The sequence below is a fragment of the Camellia sinensis genome, chromosome 5 (genome assembly GCF_055761805.1).
Source record: "Camellia sinensis isolate YWXY chromosome 5, ASM5576180v1, whole genome shotgun sequence".
Classification (NCBI taxonomy): Eukaryota; Viridiplantae; Streptophyta; class Magnoliopsida; order Ericales; family Theaceae; genus Camellia; species Camellia sinensis.
This window is the reverse complement of record NC_138965.1, coordinates 51433931-51456873: the sequence shown is the minus strand read 5'-3', so window position 1 is coordinate 51456873 and position 22943 is coordinate 51433931.

The following is a 22943-nucleotide window of genomic DNA, read 5'->3' as shown; positions in this document are numbered from 1 at the left end:
CTGCCACTGTGCAGGAGAATCCGTATAGGTGTTCGAGTGTTCGAACCGTAATGCGTCAGAAATGGTATGTAAATGTCGTATTTACATATCTGCCACTGTGCAGGAGAATCCGTATAGCTGTTCGAGTGTTCGAACCGTAATGCGTCAGAAATGGTATGTAAACGTCGTATTTACATATCTGCCACTGTGCAGGAGAATCCGCATAGGTGTTCGACTGTTCGAACCCTAATGCGTGAGAAATGGTATGTAAACGCCGTATTTACATATCTGCCACTGTGCAGGAGAATCCGCATAGGTGTTCGAGTGTTCGAACCTTAATTCGTGAGAAATGGTATGTAAACGCCGTATTTACATATCTGCCACTGTGCAGGAGAATCCGCATAGGTGTTCGACTGTTCGAACCCTAATGCGTGAGAAATGGTATGTAAACGCCGTATTTACATATCTGCCACTGTGCAGGAGAGTCCGTATAGGTGTTCGAGTGTTCGAACCGTAATGCGTCAGAAATGGTATGTAGACACCGTATTTACATATCTGCCACTGTGCAGGAGAATCCGCATAGGTGTTCGAGTGTTCGAACCTTAATGCGTGAGAAATGGTATGTAAACGCCGTATTTACATATCTGCCACTGGGCAGGAGAATCCGTATAGGTGTTCGAGTGTTCGAACCCTAATGCGTGAGAAATGGTATGTAAACGCCGTATTTACATATCTTCCACTGTGCTGGAGAATCCGTATAGGTGTTCGAGTGTTCGAACCGTAATGCGTCAGAAATGGTATGTAAATGCCGTATTTACATATCTGCCACTGTGCAGGAGAATCCGTATAGCTGTTCGAGTGTTCGAACCGTAATGCGTCAGAAATGGTATGTAAACGTCGTATTTACATATCTGCCACTGTGCAGGAGAATCCGCATAGGTGTTCGACTGTTCGAACCCTAATGCGTGAGAAATGGTATGTAAACGCCGTATTTACATATCTGCCACTGTGCAAGAGAATCCGCATAGGTGTTCGAGTGTTCGAACCGTAATGCGTCAGAAATGGTATGTAAACGCCGTATTTACATATCTGCCACTGTGCAGGAGAATCCGCATAGGTGTTCGAGTGTTCGAACCGTAATGCGTCAGAAATGGTATGTAAACGCCGTATTTACATATCTGCCACTATGCAGGAGAATCCGTATAGCTGTTCGAGTGTTCGAACCGTAATGCGTTAGAAATGGTATGTAAACGCCGTATTTACATATCTGCCACTGTGCAGGAGAATCCGTATAGGTGTTCGAGTGTTCGAACCCTAATGCGTGAGAAATGGTTTGTAAACGCCGTATTTAGATATCTGCCACTGTGCAGGAGAATCCGCATAGGTGTTCGAGTGTTCGAACCTTAATTCGTGAGAAATGGTATGTAAACGCCGTATTTACATATCTGCCACTGTGCAGGAGAATCCGTATAGGTGTTCGAGTGTTCGAACCGTAACGCGTCAGAAATGGTATGGAAACACCGTATTTACATATCTGCCACTGTGCAGGAGAATCCGCGTAGGTGTTCGAGTGTTCGAACCCTATTGCGTGCGAATTGGTTTGCAAACGCCGTATTTACATATCTGCCACTGTGCAGGAGAATCCGTACAGCTGTTCGAGTGTTCGAACCCTAATGCGTGAGAAATGGTATGTAAACGCCGTATTTACATTTCTGCCACTGTGCAAGAGAATCCGCATAGGTGTTCGATTGTTCGAACCCTAATGCGTGAGAAATGGTATGTAAACGCCGTATTTACATATCTGCCACTGTGCAGGAGAATCCGCATAGGTGTTCGAGTGTTCGAACCTTAATGCGTGAGAAATGGTATGTAAACGCCGTATTTACATATCTGCCACTGTGCAGGAGAGTCCGTATAGGTGTTCGAGTGTTCGAACCGTAATGCGTCAGAAATGGTATGTAAACGCCGTATTTACATATCTGCCACTGTGCAGGAGAATCCGCATAGGTGTTCGAGTGTTCGAACCTTAATGCGTGAGAAATGGTATGTAAACGCCGTATTTACATATCTGCCATTGTGCAGGAGAATCCGTATAGGTGTTCGAGTGTTCGAACCCTAATGCGTGAGAAATGGTATGTAAACGCCGTATTTACATATCTGCCACTATGCAGGAGAATCCGCATAGGTGTTCGAGTGTTCGAACCGTAATGCGTCAGAAATGGTATGTAAACACCGTATTTACATATCTGCCACTGTGCAGGAGAATCCGTATAGCTGTTCGATTGTTCGAACAATAATGCGTCATAAATGGTATGTAAACGCCGTATTTACATATCTGCCACTATGCAGGAGAATCCGCATAGGTGTTCGAGTGTTCGAACCTTAATGCGTGAGAAATGGTATGTAAACGCCGTATTTACATATCTGCCACTGTGCAGGAGAATCCGTATAGGTGTTCGAGTGTTCGAACCCTAATGCTTGAGAAATGGTATGTAAACGCCGTATTTACATATCTGCCACTGTGCAGGAGAATCCGTATAGGTGTTCGAGTGTTCGAACCGTAATGCGTCAGAAATGGTATGTAAATGTCGTATTTACATATCTGCCACTGTGCAGGAGAATCCGTATAGCTGTTCGAGTGTTCGAACCGTAATGCGTCAGAAATGGTATGTAAACGTCGTATTTACATATCTGCCACTGTGCAGGAGAATCCGCATAGGTGTTCGACTGTTCGAACCCTAATGCGTGAGAAATGGTATGTAAACGCCGTATTTACATATCCGCCACTGTGCAGGAGAATCCGCATAGGTGTTCGAGTGTTCGAACCTTAATTCGTGAGAAATGGTATGTAAACGCCGTATTTACATATCTGCCACTGTGCAGGAGAATCCGCATAGGTGTTCGACTGTTCGAACCCTAATGCGTGAGAAATGGTATGTAAACGCCGAATTTACATATCTGCCACTGTGCAAGAGAATCCGCATAGGTGTTCGAGTGTTCGAACCGTAATGCGTCAGAAATGGTATGTAAACGCCGTATTTACATATCTGCCACTGTGTAGGAGAATCCGCATAGGTCTTCGAGTGTTCGAACCGTAATGCGTCAGAAATGGTATGTAAACGCCGTATTTACATATCTGCCACTGTGCAGGAGAATCCGCATAGGTGTTCGAGTGTTCGAACCCTAATGCGTGAGAAATGGTATGTAAACGCCGTATTTACGTATCTGCCACTGTGCAGGAGAATCCGTAGAGGTGTTCGAGTGTTCGAACCGTAATGCGTCAGAAATGGTATGTAAATGCCGTATTTACATATCTGCCACTGTGCAGGAGAATCCGTACAGCTGTTCGAGTGTTCGAACCGTAATGCGTCAGAAATGGTATGTAAACGTCCTATTTACATATCTGCCACTGTGCAGGAGAATCCGCATAGGTGTTCGAGTGTTCGAACCTTAATGCGTGAGAAATGGTATGTAAACGCCGCATTTACATATCTGCCACTGTGCAAGAGAATCCGCATAAGTGTTCGATTGTTCGAACCCTAATGCGTGAGAAATGGTATGTAAACGCCGTATTTACATATCTGCCACTATGCAGGAGAATCCGCATAGGTGTTCGAGTGTTCGAAGCTTAATGCGTGAGAAATGGTATGTAAACGCCGTATTTACATATCTGCCACTGTGCAGGAGAGTCCGTATAGGTGTTCGAGTGTTCGAACCGTAATGCGTCAGAAATGGTATGTAGACACCGTATTTACATATCTGCCACTGTGCAGGAGAATCCGCATAGGTGTTCGAGTGTTCGAACCTTAATGCGTCAGAAATGGTATGTAAACGCCGTATTTACATATCTGCCACTGTGCAGGAGAATCCGTATAGGTGTTCGAGTGTTCGAACCCTTATGCGTGAGAAATGGTATGTAAACGCCGTATTTACATATCTTTCACTGTGCTGGAGAATCCGTATAGGTGTTCGAGTGTTCGAACCGTAATGCGTCAGAAATGGTATGTAAATGCCGTATTTACATATCTGCCACTGTGCAGGAGAATCCGTATAGCTGTTCGAGTGTTCGAACCGTAATGCGTCAGAAATGGTATGTAAACGTCGTATTTACATATCTGCCACTATGTAGGAGAATCCGCATAGGTGTTCGAGTGTTCGAACCCTAATGCGTGAGAAATGGTATGTAAACGCCGTATTTACATATCTGCCACTGTGCAAGAGAATCCGCATAGGTGTTCGAGTGTTCGAACCGTAATGCGTCAGAAATGGTATGTAAACGCCGTATTTACATATCTGCCACTGTGCAGGAGAATCCGCATAGGTGTTCGAGTGTTCGAACCGTAATGCGTCAGAAATGGTATGTAAACGCCGTATTTACATATCTGCCACTATGCAGGAGAATCCGTATAGCTGTTCGAGTGTTCGAACCGTAATGCGTTAGAAATGGTATGTAAACGCCGTATTTACATATCTGCCACTGTGCAGGAGAATCCGCATAGGTGTTCGACTGTTCGAACCCTAATGCGTGAGAAATGGTTTGTAAACGCCGTATTTACATATCTGCCACTGTGCAGGAGAATCCGCATAGGTGTTCGAGTGTTCGAACCTTAATTCGTGAGAAATGGTATGTAAACGCCGTATTTACATATCTGCCACTGTGCAGGAGAATCCGCATAGGTGTTCGAGTGTTCGAACCGTAATGCGTCAGAAATGGTATGGAAACGCCGTATTTACATATCTGCCATTGTGCAGGAGAATCCGCATAGGTGTTCGAGTGTTCGAACCCTAATGCGTGCGATTTGGTTGGCAAACGCCGTATTTACATATCTGCCACTGTGCAGGAGAATCCGTATAGGTGTTCGAGTGTTCGAACCGTAATGCGTCAGAAATGGTATGTAAATGCCGTATTTACATATCTGCCACTGTGCAGGAGAATCCGCATAGGTGTTCGACTGTTCGAACCGTAATGCGTCAGAAATGGTATGTAAACGTCGTATTTACATATCTGCCACTGTGCAGGAGAATCCGCATAGGTGTTCGAGTGTTCGAACCTTAATGCGTGAGAAATGGTATGTAAACGCCGTATTTACATATCTGCCACTGTGCAGGAGAATCCGCATAGGTGTTCGAGTGTTCGAACCTTAATGCGTGAGAAATGGTATGTAAACGCCGTATTTACATATCTGCCATTGTGCAGGAGAATCCGTATAGGTGTTCGAGTGTTCGAACCCTAATGCGTGAGAAATGGTATGTAAACGCCGTATTTACATATCTGCCACTATGCAGGAGAATCCGCATAGGTGTTCGAGTATTTGAACCGTAATGCGTCAGAAATGGTATGTAAACACCGTATTTACATATCTGCCACTGTGCAGGAGAATCCGTATAGCTGTTCGATTGTTCGAACAATAACGCGTCAGAAATGGTATGTAAACGCCGTATTTACATATCTGCCACTATGCAGGAGAATCCGCATAGGTGTTCGAGTGTTCGAACCTTAATGCGTGAGAAATGGTATGTAAACGCCGTATTTACATATCTGCCACTGTGCAGGAGAATCCGTATAGGTGTTCGAGTGTTCGAACCCTAATGCTTGAGAAATGGTATGTAAACGCCGTATTTACATATCTGCCACTGTGCAGGAGAATCCGTATAGGTGTTCGAGTGTTCGAACCGTAATGCGTCAGAAATGGTATGTAAATGTCGTATTTACATATCTGCCACTGTGCAGGAGAATCCGTATAGCTGTTCGAGTGTTCGAACCGTAATGCGTCAGAAATGGTATGTAAACGTCGTATTTACATATCTGCCACTGTGCAGGAGAATCCGCATAGGTGTTCGACTGTTCGAACCCTAATGCGTGAGAAATGGTATGTAAACACCGTATTTACATATCTGCCACTGTGCAAGAGAATCCGCATAGGTGTTCGAGTGTTCGAACCGTAATGCGTCAGAAATGGTATGTAAACGCCGTATTTACATATCTGCCACTGTGTAGGAGAATCCGCATAGGTGTTCGAGTGTTCGAACCGTAATGCGTCAGAAATGGTATGTAAACGCCGTATTTACATATCTGCCACTGTGCAGGAGAATCCGCATAGGTGTTCGAGTGTTCGAACCCTAATGCGTGAGAAATGGTATGTAAACGCCGTATTTACGTATCTGCCACTGTGCAGGAGAATCCGTATAGGTGTTCGAGTGTTCGAACCGTAATGCGTCAGAAATGGTATGTAAATGCCGTATTTACATATCTGCCACTGTGCAGGAGAATCCGTACAGCTGTTCGAGTGTTCGAACCGTAATGCGTCAGAAATGGTATGTAAACGTCCTATTTACATATCTGCCACTATGCAGGAGAATCCGCATAGGTGTTCGAGTGTTCGAACCTTAATGCGTGAGAAATGGTATGTAAACGCCGTATTTACATATCTGCCACTGTGCAGGAGAGTCCGTATAGGTGTTCGAGTGTTCGAACCGTAATGCGTCAGAAATGGTATGTAGACACCGTATTTACATATCTGCCACTGTGCAGGAGAATCCGCATAGGTGTTCGAGTGTTCGAACCTTAATGCGTGAGAAATGGTATGTAAACGCCGTATTTACATATCTGCCACTGTGCAGGAGAATCCGTATAGGTGTTCGAGTGTTCGAACCCTAATGCGTGAGAAATGGTATGTAAACGCCGTATTTACATATCTTCCACTGTGCTGTAGAATCCGTATAGGTGTTCGAGTGTTCGAACCGTAATGCGTCAGAAATGGTATGTAAATGCCGTATTTACATATCTGCCACTGTGCAGGAGAATCCGTATAGCTGTTCGAGTGTTCGAACCGTAATGCGTCAGAAATGGTATGTAAACGTCGTATTTACATATCTGCCACTATGCAGGAGAATCCGCATAGGTGTTCGAGTGTTCGAACCCTAATGCGTGAGAAATGGTATGTAAACGCCGTATTTACATATCTGCCACTGTGCAAGAGAATCCGCATAGGTGTTCGAGTGTTCGAACCGTAATGCGTCAGAAATGGTATGTAAACGCCGTATTTACATATCTGCCACTGTGCAGGAGAATCCGCATAGGTGTTCGAGTGTTCGAACCGTAATGCGTCAGAAATGGTATGTAAACGCCGTATTTACATATCTGCCACTATGCAGGAGAATCCGTATAGCTGTTCGAGTGTTCGAACCGTAATGCGTTAGAAATGGTATGTAAACGCCGTATTTACATATCTGCCACTGTGCAGGAGAATCCGCATAGGTGTTCGACTGTTCGAACCCTAATGCGTGAGAAATGGTTTGTAAACGCCGTATTTACATATCTGCCACTGTGCAGGAGAATCCGCATAGGTGTTCGAGTGTTCGAACCTTAATTCGTGAGAAATGGTATGTAAACGCCGTATTTACATATCTGCCACTGTGCAGGAGAATCCGCAAAGGTGTTCGAGTGTTCGAACCGTAATGCGTCAGAAATGGTATGGAAACGCCGTATTTACATATCTGCCATTGTGCAGGAGAATCCTCATAGGTGTTCGAGTGTTCGAACCCTAATGCGTGCGAATTGGTTTGCAAACGCCGTATTTACATATCTGCCACTGTGCAGGAGAATCCGTATAGGTGTTCGAGTGTTCGAACCGTAATGCGTCAGAAATGGTATGTAAATGCCGTATTTACATATCTGCCACTGTGCAAGAGAATCCGTATAGCTGTTCGAGTGTTCGAACCGTAATGCGTCAGAAATGGTATGTAAACGTCGTATTTACATATCTGCCACTGTGCAGGAGAATCCGCATAGGTGTTCGAGTGTTCGAACCTTAATGCGTGAGAAATGGTATGTAAACGCCGTATTTACATATCTGCCACTGTGCAAGAGAATCCGCATAAGTGTTCGATTGTTCGAACCCTAATGCGTGAGAAATGGTATGTAAACGCCGTATTTACATATCTGCCACTGTGCAGGAGAATCCGCATAGGTGTTCGAGTGTTCGAACCTTAATGCGTGAGAAATGGTATGTAAACGCCGTATTTACATATCTGCCACTGTGCAGGAGAGTCCGTATAGGTGTTCGAGTGTTGGAACCGTAATGCGTCAGAAATGGTATGTAGACACCGTATTTACATATCTGCCACTGTGCAGGAGAATCCGCATAGGTGTTCGAGTGTTCGAACCTTAATGCGTGAGAAATGGTATGTAAACGCCGTATTTACATATCTGCCACTGTGCAGGAGAATCCGTATAGGTGTTCGAGTGTTCGAACCCTAATGCGGGAGAAATGGTATGTAAACGCCGTATTTACATATCTTCCACTGTGCAGGAGAATCCGTATAGGTGTTCGAGTGTTCGAACCGTAATGCGTCAGAAATGGTATGTAAATGCCGTATTTACATATCTGCCACTGTGCAGGAGAATCCGTATAGCTGTTCGAGTGTTCGAACCGTAATGCGTCAGAAATGGTATGTAAACGTCGTATTTACATATCTGCCACTGTGCAGGAGAATCCGCATAGGTGTTCGACTGTTCGAACCCTAATGCGTGAGAAATGGTATGTAAACGCCGTATTTACATATCTGCCACTGTGCAAGAGAATCCGCATAGGTGTTCGAGTGTTCGAACCGTAATGCGTCAGAAATGGTATGTAAACGCCGTATTTACATATCTGCCACTGTGCAGGAGAATCCGCATAGGTGTTCGAGTGTTCGAACCGTAATGCGTCAGAAATGGTATGTAAACGCCGTATTTACATATCTGCCACTGTGCAGGAGAATCCGTATAGCTGTTCGAGTGTTCGAACCGTAATGCGTCAGAAATGGTATGTAAACACCGTATTTACATATCTGCCACTGTGCAGGAGAATCCGCATAGGTGTTCGAGTGTTCGAACCGTAATGCGTCAGAAATGGTATGTAAACGCCGTATTTACATATCTGCCACTGTGCAGGAGAATCCGCATAGGTGTTCGAGTGTTCGAACCATAATGCGTGAGAAATGGTATGTAAACGCCGTATTTACATATCTGCCACTGTGCAGGGGAATCCGCATAGGTGTTCGAGTGTTCGAACCGTAATGCGTCAGAAATGGTATGTAAATGCCGTATTTACATATCTGCCACTGTGCAGGAGAATCCGTATAGCTGTTCGAGTGTTCGAACCGTAATGCGTCAGAAATGGTATGTAAACGTCGTATTTACATATCTGCCACTGTGCAGGAGAATCCGCATAGGTGTTCGAGTGTTCGAACCTTAATGCGTGAGAAATGGTATGTAAACGCCGTATTTACATATCTGCCACTGTGCAAGAGAATCCGCATAAGTGTTCGATTGTTCGAACCCTAATGCGTGAGAAATGGTATGTAAACGCCGGATTTACATATCTGCCACTGTGCAGGAGAATCCGCATAGGTGTTCGAGTGTTCGAACCTTAATGCGTGAGAAATGGTATGTAAACGCCGTATTTACATATCTGCCACTGTGCAGGAGAGTCCGTATAGGTGTTCGAGTGTTCGAACCGTAATGCGTCAGAAATGGTATGTAGACACCGTATTTGCATATCTGCCACTGTGCAGGAGAGTCCGTATGGGTGTTCGAGTGTTCGAACCTTAATGCGTGAGAAATGGTATGTAAACGCCGTATTTACATATCTGCCACTGTGCAGGAGAATCCGTATAGGTGTTCGAGTGTTCGAACCGTAATGCGTCAGAAATGGTATGTAAACGTCCTATTTACATATCTGCCACTGTGCAGGAGAATCCGCATAGGTGTTCGAGTGTTCGAACCTTAATGCGTGAGAATTGGTATGTAAACGCCGCATTTACATATCTGCCACTGTGCAAGAGAATCCGCATAAGTGTTCGATTGTTCGAACCCTAATGCGTGAGAAATGGTATGTAAACGCCGTATTTACATATCTGCCACTGTGCAGGAGAATCCGCATAGGTGTTCGAGTGTTCGAACCTTAATGCGTGAGAAATGGTATGTAAACGCCGTATTTACATATCTGCCACTGTGCAGGAGAGTCCGTATAGGTGTTCGAGTGTTCGAACCGTAATGCGTCAGAAATGGTATGTAGACACCGTATTTACATATCTGCCACTGTGCAGGAGAATCCGCATAGGTGTTCGAGTGTTCGAACCTTAATGCGTGAGAAATGGTATGTAAACGCCGTATTTACATATCTGCCACTGTGCAGGAGAATCCGTATAGGTGTTCGAGTGTTCGAACCCTAATGCGTGAGAAATTGTATGTAAACGCCGTATTTACATATCTTCCACTGTGCTGGAGAATCCGTATAGGTGTTCGAGTGTTCGAACCGTAATGCGTCAGAAATGGTATGTAAATGCCGTATTTACATATCTGCCACTGTGCAGGAGAATCCGTATAGCTGTTCGAGTGTTCGAACCGTAATGCGTCAGAAATGGTATGTAAACGTCGTATTTACATATCTGCCACTATGCAGGAGAATCCGCATAGGTGTTCGAGTGTTCGAACCCTAATGCGTGAGAAATGGTATGTAAACGCCGTATTTACATATCTGCCACTGTGCAAGAGAATCCGCATAGGTGTTCGAGTGTTCGAACCGTAATGCGTCAGAAATGGTATGTAAACGCCGTATTTACATATCTGCCACTGTGCAGGAGAATCCGCATAGGTGTTCGAGTGTTCGAACCGTAATGCGTCAGAAATGGTATGTAAACGCCGTATTTACATATCTGCCACTATGCAGGAGAATCCGTATAGCTGTTCGAGTGTTCGAACCGTAATGCGTTAGAAATGGTATGTAAACGCCGTATTTACATATCTGCCACTGTGCAGGAGAATCCGCATAGGTGTTCGACTGTTCGAACCCTAATGCGTGAGAAATGGTTTGTAAACGCCGTATTTACATATCTGCCACTGTGCAGGAGAATCCGCATAGGTGTTCGAGTGTTCGAACCTTAATTCGTGAGAAATGGTATGTAAACGCCGTATTTACATATCTGCCACTGTGCAGGAGAATCCGCATAGGTGTTCGAGTGTTCGAACCGTAATGCGTCAGAAATGGTATGGAAACGCCGTATTTACATATCTGCCATTGTGCAGGGGAATCCGCATAGGTGTTCGAGTGTTCGAACCCTAATGCGTGCGAATTGGTTTGCAAACGCCGTATTTACATATCTGCCACTGTGCAGGAGAATCCGTATAGGTGTTCGAGTGTTCGAACCGTAATGCGTCAGAAATGGTATGTAAATGCCGTATTTACATATCTGCCACTGTGCAAGAGAATCCGTATAGCTGTTCGAGTGTTCGAACCGTAATGCGTCAGAAATGGTATGTAAACGTCGTATTTACATATCTGCCACTGTGCAGGAGAATCCGCATAGGTGTTCGAGTGTTCGAACCTTAATGCGTGAGAAATGGTATGTAAACGCCGTATTTACATATCTGCCACTGTGCAAGAGAATCCGCATAAGTGTTCGATTGTTCGAACCCTAATGCGTGAGAAATGGTATGTAAACGCCGTATTTACATATCTGCCACTGTGCAGGAGAATCCGCATAGGTGTTCGAGTGTTCGAACCTTAATGCGTGAGAAATGGTATGTAAACGCCGTATTTACATATCTGCCACTGTGCAAGAGAGTCCGTATAGGTGTTCGAGTGTTGGAACCGTAATGCGTCAGAAATGGTATGTAGACACCGTATTTACATATCTGCCACTGTGCAGGAGAATCCGCATAGGTGTTCGAGTGTTCGAACCTTAATGCGTGAGAAATGGTATGTAAACGCCGTATTTACATATCTGCCACTGTGCAGGAGAATCCGTATAGGTGTTCGAGTGTTCGAACCCTAATGCGGGAGAAATGGTATGTAAATGCCGTATTTACATATCTTCCACTGTGCAGGAGAATCCGTATAGGTGTTCGAGTGTTCGAACCGTAATGCGTCAGAAATGGTATGTAAATGCCGTATTTACATATCTGCCACTGTGCAGGAGAATCCGTATAGCTGTTCGAGTGTTCGAACCGTAATGCGTCAGAAATGGTATGTAAACGTCGTATTTACATATCTGCCACTGTGCAGGAGAATCCGCATAGGTGTTCGACTGTTCGAACCCTAATGCGTGAGAAATGGTATGTAAACGCCGTATTTACATATCTGCCACTGTGCAAGAGAATCCGCATAGGTGTTCGAGTGTTCGAACCGTAATGCGTCAGAAATGGTATGTAAACGCCGTATTTACATATCTGCCACTGTGCAGGAGAATCCGCATAGGTGTTCGAGTGTTCGAACCGTAATGCGTCAGAAATGGTATGTAAACGCCGTATTTACATATCTGCCACTGTGCAGGAGAATCCGTATAGCTGTTCGAGTGCTCGAACCGTAATGCGTCAGAAATGGTATGTAAACACCGTATTTACATATCTGCCACTGTGCAGGAGAATCCGCATAGGTGTTCGAGTGTTCGAACCGTAATGCGTCAGAAATGGTATGTAAACGCCGTATTTACATATCTGCCACTGTGCAGGAGAATCCGCATAGGTGTTCGAGTGTTCGAACCATAATGCGTGAGAAATGGTATGTAAACGCCGTATTTACATATCTGCCACTGTGCAGGGGAATCCGCATAGGTGTTCGAGTGTTCGAACCGTAATGCGTCAGAAATGGTATGTAAATGCCGTATTTACATATCTGCCACTGTGCAGGAGAATCCGTATAGCTGTTCGAGTGTTCGAACCGTAATGCGTCAGAAATGGTATGTAAACGTCGTATTTACATATCTGCCACTGTGCAGGAGAATCCGCATAGGTGTTCGAGTGTTCGAACCTTAATGCGTGAGAAATGGTATGTAAACGCCGAATTTACATATCTGCCACTGTGCAAGAGAATCCGCATAAGTGTTCGATTGTTCGAACCCTAATGCGTGAGAAATGGTATGTAAACGCCGTATTTACATATCTGCCACTGTGCAGGAGAATCCGCATAGGTGTTCGAGTGTTCGAACCTTAATGCGTGAGAAATGGTATGTAAACGCCGTATTTACATATCTGCCTCTGTGCAGGAGAGTCCGTATAGGTGTTCGAGTGTTCGAACCGTAATGCGTCAGAAATGGTATGTAGACACCGTATTTGCATATCTGCCACTGTGCAGGAGAGTCCGTATGGGTGTTCGAGTGTTCGAACCTTAATGCGTGAGAAATGGTATGTAAACGCCGTATTTACATATCTGCCACTGTGCAGGAGAATCCGTATAGGTGTTCGAGTGTTCGAACCCTAATGCGGGAGAAATGGTATGTAAACGCCGTATTTACATATCTGCCGCTGTGCAGGAGAATCCGCATAGGTGTTCGAGTGTTCGAACCGTAATGCGTCAGAAATGGTATGTAAACGCCGTTTTTACATATCTGCCACTGTGCAGGAGAATCCGTATAGGTGTTCGAGTGTTCGAACCGTAATGCGTCAGAAATGGTATGTAAACGTCGTATTTACATATCTGCCACTGTGCAGGAGAATCCGCATAGGTGTTCGACTGTTCGAACCCTAATGCGTGAGAAATGGTATGTAAACGCCGTATTTACATATCTGCCACTTTGCAAGAGAATCCGCATAGGTGTTCGAGTGTTCGAACCGTAATGCGTCAGAAATGGTATGTAAACGCCGTATTTACATATCTGCCACTGTGCAGGAGAATCCGCATAGGTGTTCGAGTGTTCGAACCGTAATGCGTCAGAAATGGTATGTAAACGCCGTATTTACATATCTGCCACTGTGCAGGAGAATCCGTATAGCTGTTCGAGTGTTCGAACCGTAATGCGTCAGAAATGGTATGTAAACACCGTATTTACATATCTGCCACTGTGCAGGAGAATTCGCATAGGTGTTCGAGTGTTCGAACCTTAATGCGTGAGAAATGGTATGTAAACGCCGTATTTACATATCTGCCACTGTGCAGGAGAATCTGTATAGGTGTTCGAGTGTTCGAACCATAATGCGTGAGAAATGGTATGTAAACGCCGTATTTACATATCTGCCACTGTGCAGCGGAATCCGCATAGGTGTTCGAGTGTTCGAACCGTAATGCGTGAGAAATGGTATGTAAACGCCGTATTTACATATCTGCCACTGTGCAGGGGAATCCGCATAGGTGTTCGAGTGTTCGAACCGTAATGCGTCAGAAATGGTATGTAAACGCCGTATTTACATATCTGCCACTGTGCAGGAGAATCCGTATAGCTGTTCGAGTGTTCGAACAATAATGCGTCAGAAATGGTATGTAAACGCCGTATTTACATATCTGCCACTGTGCAGGAGAATCCGCATAGGTGTTCGAGTGTTCGAACCTTAATGCGTGAGAAATGGTATGTAAACGCCGTATTTACATATCTGCCACTGTGCAGGAGAATCTGTATAGGTGTTCGAGTGTTCGAACCCTAATGCGTGAGAAATGGTATGTAAACGCCGTATTTACATATCTGCCACTGTGCAGGAGAACCGTATAGGTGTTCGAGTGTTTGAACCCTAATGCGTGAGAAATGGTATGTAAACGCCGTATTTACATATCTGCCACTGTGCAGGAGAATCCGTATAGGTGTTCGAGTGTTCGAACCTTAACGCGTGAGAAATGGTATGTAAACGCCGTATTTGCATATCTGCCACTGTGCAGGAGAGTCCGTATAGGTGTTCGAGTGTTCGAACCGTAATGCGTCAGAAATGGTATGTAAACACCGTATTTACATATCTGCCACTGTGCAGGAGAATCCGTATAGCTGTTCGAGTGTTCGAACCGTAATGCGTCAGAAATGGTATGTAAACGCCGTATTTACATATCTGCCGCTGTGCAGGAGAATCCGCATAGGTGTTCGAGTGTTCGAACCGTAATGCGTCAGAAATGGTATGTAAACGCCGTTTTTACATATCTGCCACTGTGCAGGAGAATCCGTATAGGTGTTCGAGTGTTCGAACCGTAATGCGTCAGAAATGGTTTGTAAACGCCGTATTTACATATCTGCCACTGTGCAGGAGAATCCGCATAGGTGTTCGAGTGTTCGAACCTTAATGCGTGAGAAATGGTATGTAAACGCCGTATTTACATATCTGCCACTGTGCAGGAGAATCCGTATAGGTGTTCGAGTGTTCGAACCATAATGCGTGAGAAATGGTATGTAAACGCCGTATTTACATATCTGCCACTGTGCAGGGGAATCCGCATAGGTGTTCGAGTGTTCGAACCGTAATGCGTGAGAAATGGTATGTAAACGCCGTATTTGCATATCTGCCACTGTGCAGGAGAGTCCGTATAGGTGTTCGAGTGTTCGAACCGTAATGCGTCAGAAATGGTATGTAAACACCGTATTTACATATCTGCCACTGTGCAGGAGAATCCGTATAGCTGTTCGAGTGTTCGAACCGTAATGCGTCAGAAATGGTATGTAAACGCCGTATTTACATATCTGCCGCTGTGCAGGAGAATCCGCATAGGTGTTCGAGTGTTCGAACCGTAATGCGTCAGAAATGGTATGTAAACGTCGTTTTTACATATCTGCCACTGTGCAGGAGAATCCGTATAGGTGTTCGAGTGTTCGAACCGTAATGCGTCAGAAATGGTATGTAAACGCCGTTTTTACATATCTGCCACTGTGCAGGAGAATCCGCATAGGTGTTCGAGTGTTCGAACCTTAATGCGTGAGAAATGGTATGTAAACGCCGTATTTACATATCTGTCACTGTGCAGGAGAATCCGTATAGGTGTTCGAGTGTTCGAACCATAATGCGTGAGAAATGGTATGTAAACGCCGTATTTACATATCTGCCACTGTGCAGGGGAATCCGCATAGGTGTTCGAGTGTTCGAACCGTAATGCGTGAGAAATGGTATGTAAACTCCGTATTTACATATCTGCCACTGTGCAGGGGAATCCGCATAGGTGTTCGAGTGTTCGAACCGTAATGCGTCAGAAATGGTATGTAAACGCCGTATTTACATATCTGCCACTGTGCAGGAGAATCCGTATAGCTGTTCGAGTGTTCGAACAATAATGCGTCAGAAATGGTATGTAAACGTCGTATTTACATATCTGCCACTGTGCAGGAGAATCCGCATAGGTGTTCGACTGTTCGAACCCTAATGCGTGAGAAATGGTATGTAAACGCCGTATTTACATATCTGCCACTGTGCAAGAGAATCCGCATAGGTGTTCGAGTGTTCGAACCGTAATGCGTCAGAAATGGTATGTAAACGCCGTATTTACATATCTGCCACTATGCAGGAGAATCCGCATAGGTGTTCGAGTGTTCGAACCGTAATGCGTCAGAAATGGTATGTAAACGCCGTATTTACATATCTGCCACTGTGCAGGAGAATCCGTATAGCTGTTCGAGTGTTCGAGCCGTAATGCGTCAGAAATGGTATGTAAACACCGTATTTACATATCTGCCACTGTGCAGGAGAATTCGCATAGGTGTTCGAGTGTTCGAACCTTAATGCGTGAGAAATGGTATGTAAACGCCGTATTTACATATCTGCCACTATGCAGGAGAATCCGCATAGGTGTTCGAGTGTTCGAACCATAATGCGTGAGAAATGGTATGTAAACGCCGTATTTACATATCTGCCACTGTGCAGGGGAATCCGCATAGGTGTTCGAGTGTTCGAACCGTAATGCGTGAGAAATGGTATGTAAACGCCGTATTTACATATCTGCCACTGTGCAGGGGAATCCGCATAGGTGTTCGAGTGTTCGAACCGTAATGCGTCAGAAATGGTATGTAAACGCCGTATTTACATATCTGCCACTGTGCAGGAGAATCCGTATAGCTGTTCGAGTGTTCGAACCATAATGCGTCAGAAATGGTATGTAAACGCCGTATTTACATATCTGCCACTGTGCAGGGGAATCCGCATAGGTGTTCGAGTGTTCGAACCGTAATGCTTGAGAAATGGTATGTAAACGCCGTATTTGCATATCTGCCACTGTGCAGGAGAGTCCGTATAGGTGTTCGAGTGTTCGAACCGTAATGCGTCAGAAATGGTATGTAAACACCGTATTTACATATCTGCCACTGTGCAGGAGAATCCGTATAGCTGTTCGAGTGTTCGAACCGTAATGCGTCAGAAATGGTATGTAAACGGCGTATTTACATATCTGCCGCTGTGCAGGAGAATCCGCATAGGTGTTCGAGTGTTCGAACCGTAATGCGTCAGAAATGGTATGTAAACGCCATTTTTACATATCTGCCACTGTGCAGGAGAATCCGTATAGGTGTTCGAGTGTTCGAACCGTAATGCGTCAGAAATGGTATGTAAACGCCGTATTTACATATCTGCCACTGTGCAGGAGAATCCGCATAGGTGTTCGAGTGTTCGAACCTTAATGCGTGAGAAATGGTATGTAAACGCCGTTTTTACATATCTGACACTGTGCAGGAGAATCCGTATAGGTGTTCGAGTGTTCGAACCATAATGCGTGAGAAATGGTATGTAAACGCCGTATTTACATATCTGCCACTGTGCAGGAGAATCCGCATAGGTGTTCGAGTGTTCGAACCTTAATGCGTGAGAAATGGTATGTAAACGCCGTATTTACATATCTGCCACTGTGCAGGAGAATCCGTATAGGTGTTCGAGTGTTCGAACCATAATGCGTGAGAAATGGTATGTAAACGCCGTATTTACATATCTGCCACTGTGCAGGGGAATCCGCATAGGTGTTCGAGTGTTCGAACCGTAATGCTTGAGAAATGGTATGTAAACGCCGTATTTGCATATCTGCCACTGTGCAGGAGAGTCCGTATAGGTGTTCGAGTGTTCGAACCGTAATGCGTCAGAAATGGTATGTAAACACCGTATTTACATATCTGCCACTGTGCAGGAGAATCCGTATAGCTGTTCGAGTGTTCGAACCGTAATGCGTCAGAAATGGTATGTAAACGGCGTATTTACATATCTGCCGCTGTGCAGGAGAATCCGCATAGGTGTTCGAGTGTTCGAACCGTAATGCGTCAGAAATGGTATGTAAACGCCGTTTTTACATATCTGCCACTGTGCAGGAGAATCCGTATAGGTGTTCGAGTGTTCGAACCGTAATGCGTCAGAAATGGTATGTAAACGCCGTATTTACATATCTGCCACTGTGCAGGAGAATCCGCATAGGTGTTCGAGTGTTCGAACCTTAATGCGTGAGAAATGGTATGTAAACGCCGTATTTACATATCTGCCACTGTGCAGGAGAATCCGTATAGGTGTTCGAGTGTTCGAACCATAATGCGTGAGAAATGGTATGTAAACGCCGTATTTACATATCTGCCACTGTGCAGGGGAATCCGCATAGGTGTTCGAGTGTTCGAACCGTAATGCGTGAGAAATGGTATGTAAACTCCGTATTTACATATCTGCCACTGTGCAGGGGAATCCGCATAGGTGTTCGAGTGTTCGAACCGTAATGCGTCAGAAATGGTATGTAAACGCCGTATTTACATATCTGCCACTGTGCAGGAGAATCCGTATAGCTGTTCGAGTGTTCGAACAATAATGCGTCAGAAATGGTATGTAAACGTCGTATTTACATATCTGCCACTGTGCAGGAGAATCCGCATAGGTGTTCGACTGTTCGAACCCTAATGCGTGAGAAATGGTATGTAAACGCCGTATTTACATATCTGCCACTGTGCAAGAGAATCCGCATAGGTGTTCGAGTGTTCGAACCGTAATGCGTCAGAAATGGTATGTAAACGCCGTATTTACATATCTGCCACTGTGCAGGAGAATCCGCATAGGTGTTCGAGTGTTCGAACCGTAATGCGTCAGAAATGGTATGTAAACGCCGTATTTACATATCTGCCACTGTGCAGGAGAATCCGTATAGCTGTTCGAGTGTTCGAACCGTAATGCGTCAGAAATGGTATGTAAACACCGTATTTACATATCTGCCACTGTGCAGGAGAATCCGTATAGCTGTTCGAGTGTTCGAACAATAATGCGTCAGAAATGGTATGTAAACGTCGTATTTACATATCTGCCACTGTGCAGGAGAATCCGCATAGGTGTTCGACTGTTCGAACCCTAATGCGTGAGAAATGGTATGTAAACGCCGTATTTACATATCTGCCACTGTGCAAGAGAATCCGCATAGGTGTTCGAGTGTTCGAACCGTAATGCGTCAGAAATGGTATGTAAACACCGTATTTACATATCTGCCACCGTGCAGGAGAATCCGTATAGGTGTTCGAGTGTTCGAACCATAATGCGTGAGAAATGGTATGTGAACGCCGTATTTACATATCTGCCGCTGTGCAGGAGAATCCGTATAGGTGTTCGAGTGTTCGAACCATAATGCGTGAGAAATGGTATGTAAACGCCGTATTTACATATCTGCCACTGTGCAGGGGAATCCGCATAGGTGTTCGAGTGTTCGAACCGTAATGCTTGAGAAATGGTATGTAAACGCCGTATTTGCATATCTGCCACTGTGCAGGAGAGTCCGTATAGGTGTTCGAGTGTTCGAACCGTAATGCGTCAGAAATGGTATGTAAACACCGTATTTACATATCTGCCACTGTGCAGGAGAATCCGTATAGCTGTTCGAGTGTTCGAACCGTAATGCGTCAGAAATGGTATGTAAACGCCGTATTTACATATCTGCCGCTGTGCAGGAGAATCCGCATAGGTGTTCGAGTGTTCGAACCGTAATGCGTCAGAAATGGTATGTAAACGCCGTTTTTACATATCTGCCACTGTGCAGGAGAATCCGTATAGGTGTTCGAGTGTTCGAACCGTAATGCGTCAGAAATGGTATGTAAACGCCATATTTACATATCTGCCACTGTGCAGGAGAATCCGCATAGGTGTTCGAGTGTTCGAACCTTAATGCGTGAGAAATGGTATGTAAACGCCGTATTTACATATCTGCCACTGTGCAGGAGAATCCGTATAGGTGTTCGAGTGTTCGAACCATAATGCGTGAGAAATGGTATGTAAACGCCGTTTTTACATATCTGTCACTGTGCAGGGGAATCCGCATAGGTGTTCGAGTGTTCGAACCGTAATGCGTGAGAAATGGTATGTAAACTCCGTATTTACATATCTGCCACTGTGCAGGGGAATCCGCATAGGTGTTCGAGTGTTCGAAGCGGAATGCGTCAGAAATGGTATGTAAACGCCGTATTTACATATCTGCCACTGTGCAGGAGAATCCGTATAGCTGTTCGAGTGTTCGAACAATAATGCGTCAGAAATGGTATGTAAACGTCGTATTTACATATCTGCCACTGTGCAGGAGAATCCGCATAGGTGTTCGACTGTTCGAACCCTAATGCGTGAGAAATGGTATGTAAACGCCGTATTTACATATCTGCCACTGTGCAAGAGAATCCGCATAGGTGTTCGAGTGTTCGAACCGTAATGCGTCAGAAATGGTATGTAAACGCCGTATTTACATATCTGCCACTGTGCAGGAGAATCCGCATAGGTGTTCGAGTGTTCGAACCGTAATGCGTCAGAAATGGTATGTAAACGCCGTATTTACATATCTGCCACTGTGCAGGAGAATCCGTATAGCTGTTCGAGTGTTCGAACCGTAATGCGTCAGAAATGGTATGTAAACACCGTATTTACATATCTGCCACTGTGCAGGAGAATTCGCATAGGTGTTCGAGTGTTCGAACCTTAATGCGTGAGAAATGGTATGTAAACGCCGTATTTACATATCTGCCACTATGCAGGAGAATCCGTATAGGTGTTCGAGTGTTCGAACCATAATGCGTGAGAAATGGTATGTAAACGCCGTATTTACATATCTGCCACTGTGCAGGGGAATCCGCATAGGTGTTCGAGTGTTCGAACCGTAATGCGTGAGAAATGGTATGTAAACGCCGTATTTACATATCTGCCACTGTGCAGGGGAATCCGCATAGGTGTTCGAGTGTTCGAACCGTAATGCGTCAGAAATGGTATGTAAACGCCGTATTTACATATCTGCCACTGTGCAGGAGAATCCGTATAGCTGTTCGAGTGTTCGAACAATAATGCGTCAGAAATGGTATGTAAACGCCGTATTTACATATCTGCCACTATACAGGAGAATCCGCATAGGTGTTCGAGTGTTCGAACCTTAATGCGTGAGAAATGGTATGTAAACGCCGTATTTACATATCTGCCACTGTGCAGGAGAATCTGTATAGGTGTTCGAGTGTTGGAACCCTAATGCGTGAGAAATGGGATGTAAACGCCGTATTTACATATCTGCCACTGTGCAGGAGAATCCGTATAGGTGTTCGAGTGTTCGAACCTTAATGCGTGAGAAATGGTATGTAAACGCCGTATTTGCATATCTGCCACTGTGCAGGAGAGTCCGTATAGGTGTTCGAGTGTTCGAACCGTAATGCGTCAGAAATGGTATGTAAACACCGTATTTACATATCTGCCACTGTGCAGGAGAATCCGTATAGCTGTTCGAGTGTTCGAACCGTAATGCGTCAGAAATGGTATGTAAACGCCGTATTTACATATCTGCCGCTGTGCAGGAGAATCCGCATAGGTGTTCGAGTGTTCGAACCGTAATGCGTTAGAAATGGTATGTAAACGCCGTTTTTACAAATCTGCCACTGTGCAGGAGAATCCGTATAGGTGTTCGAGTGTTCGAACCGTAATGCGTCAGAAATGGTATGTAAACGCCGTATTTACATATCTGCCACTGTGCAGGAGAATCCGCATAGGTGTTCGAGTGTTCGAACCTTAATGCGTGAGAAATGGTATGTAAACGCCGTATTTACATATCTGCCACTGTGCAGGAGAATCCGTATAGGTGTTCGAGTTTTCGAACCGTAATGCGTCAGAAATGGTATGTAAATGCCGTATTTACATATCTGCCACTGTGCAGGAGAATCCGCATAGGTGTTCGAGTGTTCGAACCCTAATGCGGGAGAAATGGTATGTAAACGCCGTATTTACATATCTTCCACTGTGCAGGAGAATCCGTATAGGTGTTCGAGTGTTCGAACCGTAATGCGTCAGAAATGGTATGTAAATGCCGTATTTACATATCTGCCACTGTGCAGGAGAATCCGTATAGCTGTTCGAGTGTTCGAACCGTAATGCGTCAGAAATGGTATGTAAACGTCGTATTTACATATCTGCCACTGTGCAGGAGAATCCGCATAGGTGTTCGACTGTTCGAACCCTAATGCGTGAGAAATGGTATGTAAACGCCGTATTTACATATCTGCCACTGTGCAGGAGAATCCGTATAGGTGTTCGAGTGTTCGAACCATAATGCGTGAGAAATGGTATGTAAACGCCGTATTTACATATCTGCCACTGTGCAGGGGAATCCGCATAGGTGTTCGAGTGTTCGAACCGTAATGCGTGAGAAATGGTATGTAAACGCCGTATTTACATATCTGCCACTGTGCAGGGGAATCCGCATAGGTGTTCGAGTGTTCGAACCGTAATACGTCAGAAATGGTATGTAAACGCCGTATTTACATATCTGCTACTGTGCAGGAGAATCCGTATAGCTGTTCGAGTGTTCGAACAATAATGCGTCAGAAATGGTATGTAAACGCCGTATTTACATATCTGCCACTATGCAGGAGAATCCGCATAGGTGTTCGAGTGTTCGAACCCTAATGCTTGAGAAATGGTATGTAAACGCCGTATTTACATATCTGCCACTGTGCAGGAGAATCCGTATAGGTGTTCGAGTGTTCGAACCGTAATGCGTCAGAAATGGTATGTAAATGTCGTATTTACATATCTGCCACTGTGCAGGAGAATCCGTATAGGTGTTCGAGTGTTCGAACCTTAACGCGTGAGAAATGGTATGTAAACGCCGTATTTACATATCTGCCACTGTGCAGGATAATCCGCATAGGTGTTCGACTGTTCGAACCCTAATGCGTGAGAAATGGTATGTAAACGCCGTATTTACATATCTGCCACTGTGCAGGAGAATCCGCGTAGGTGTTCGAGTGTTCGAACCGTAATGCGTCAGAAATGGTATGTA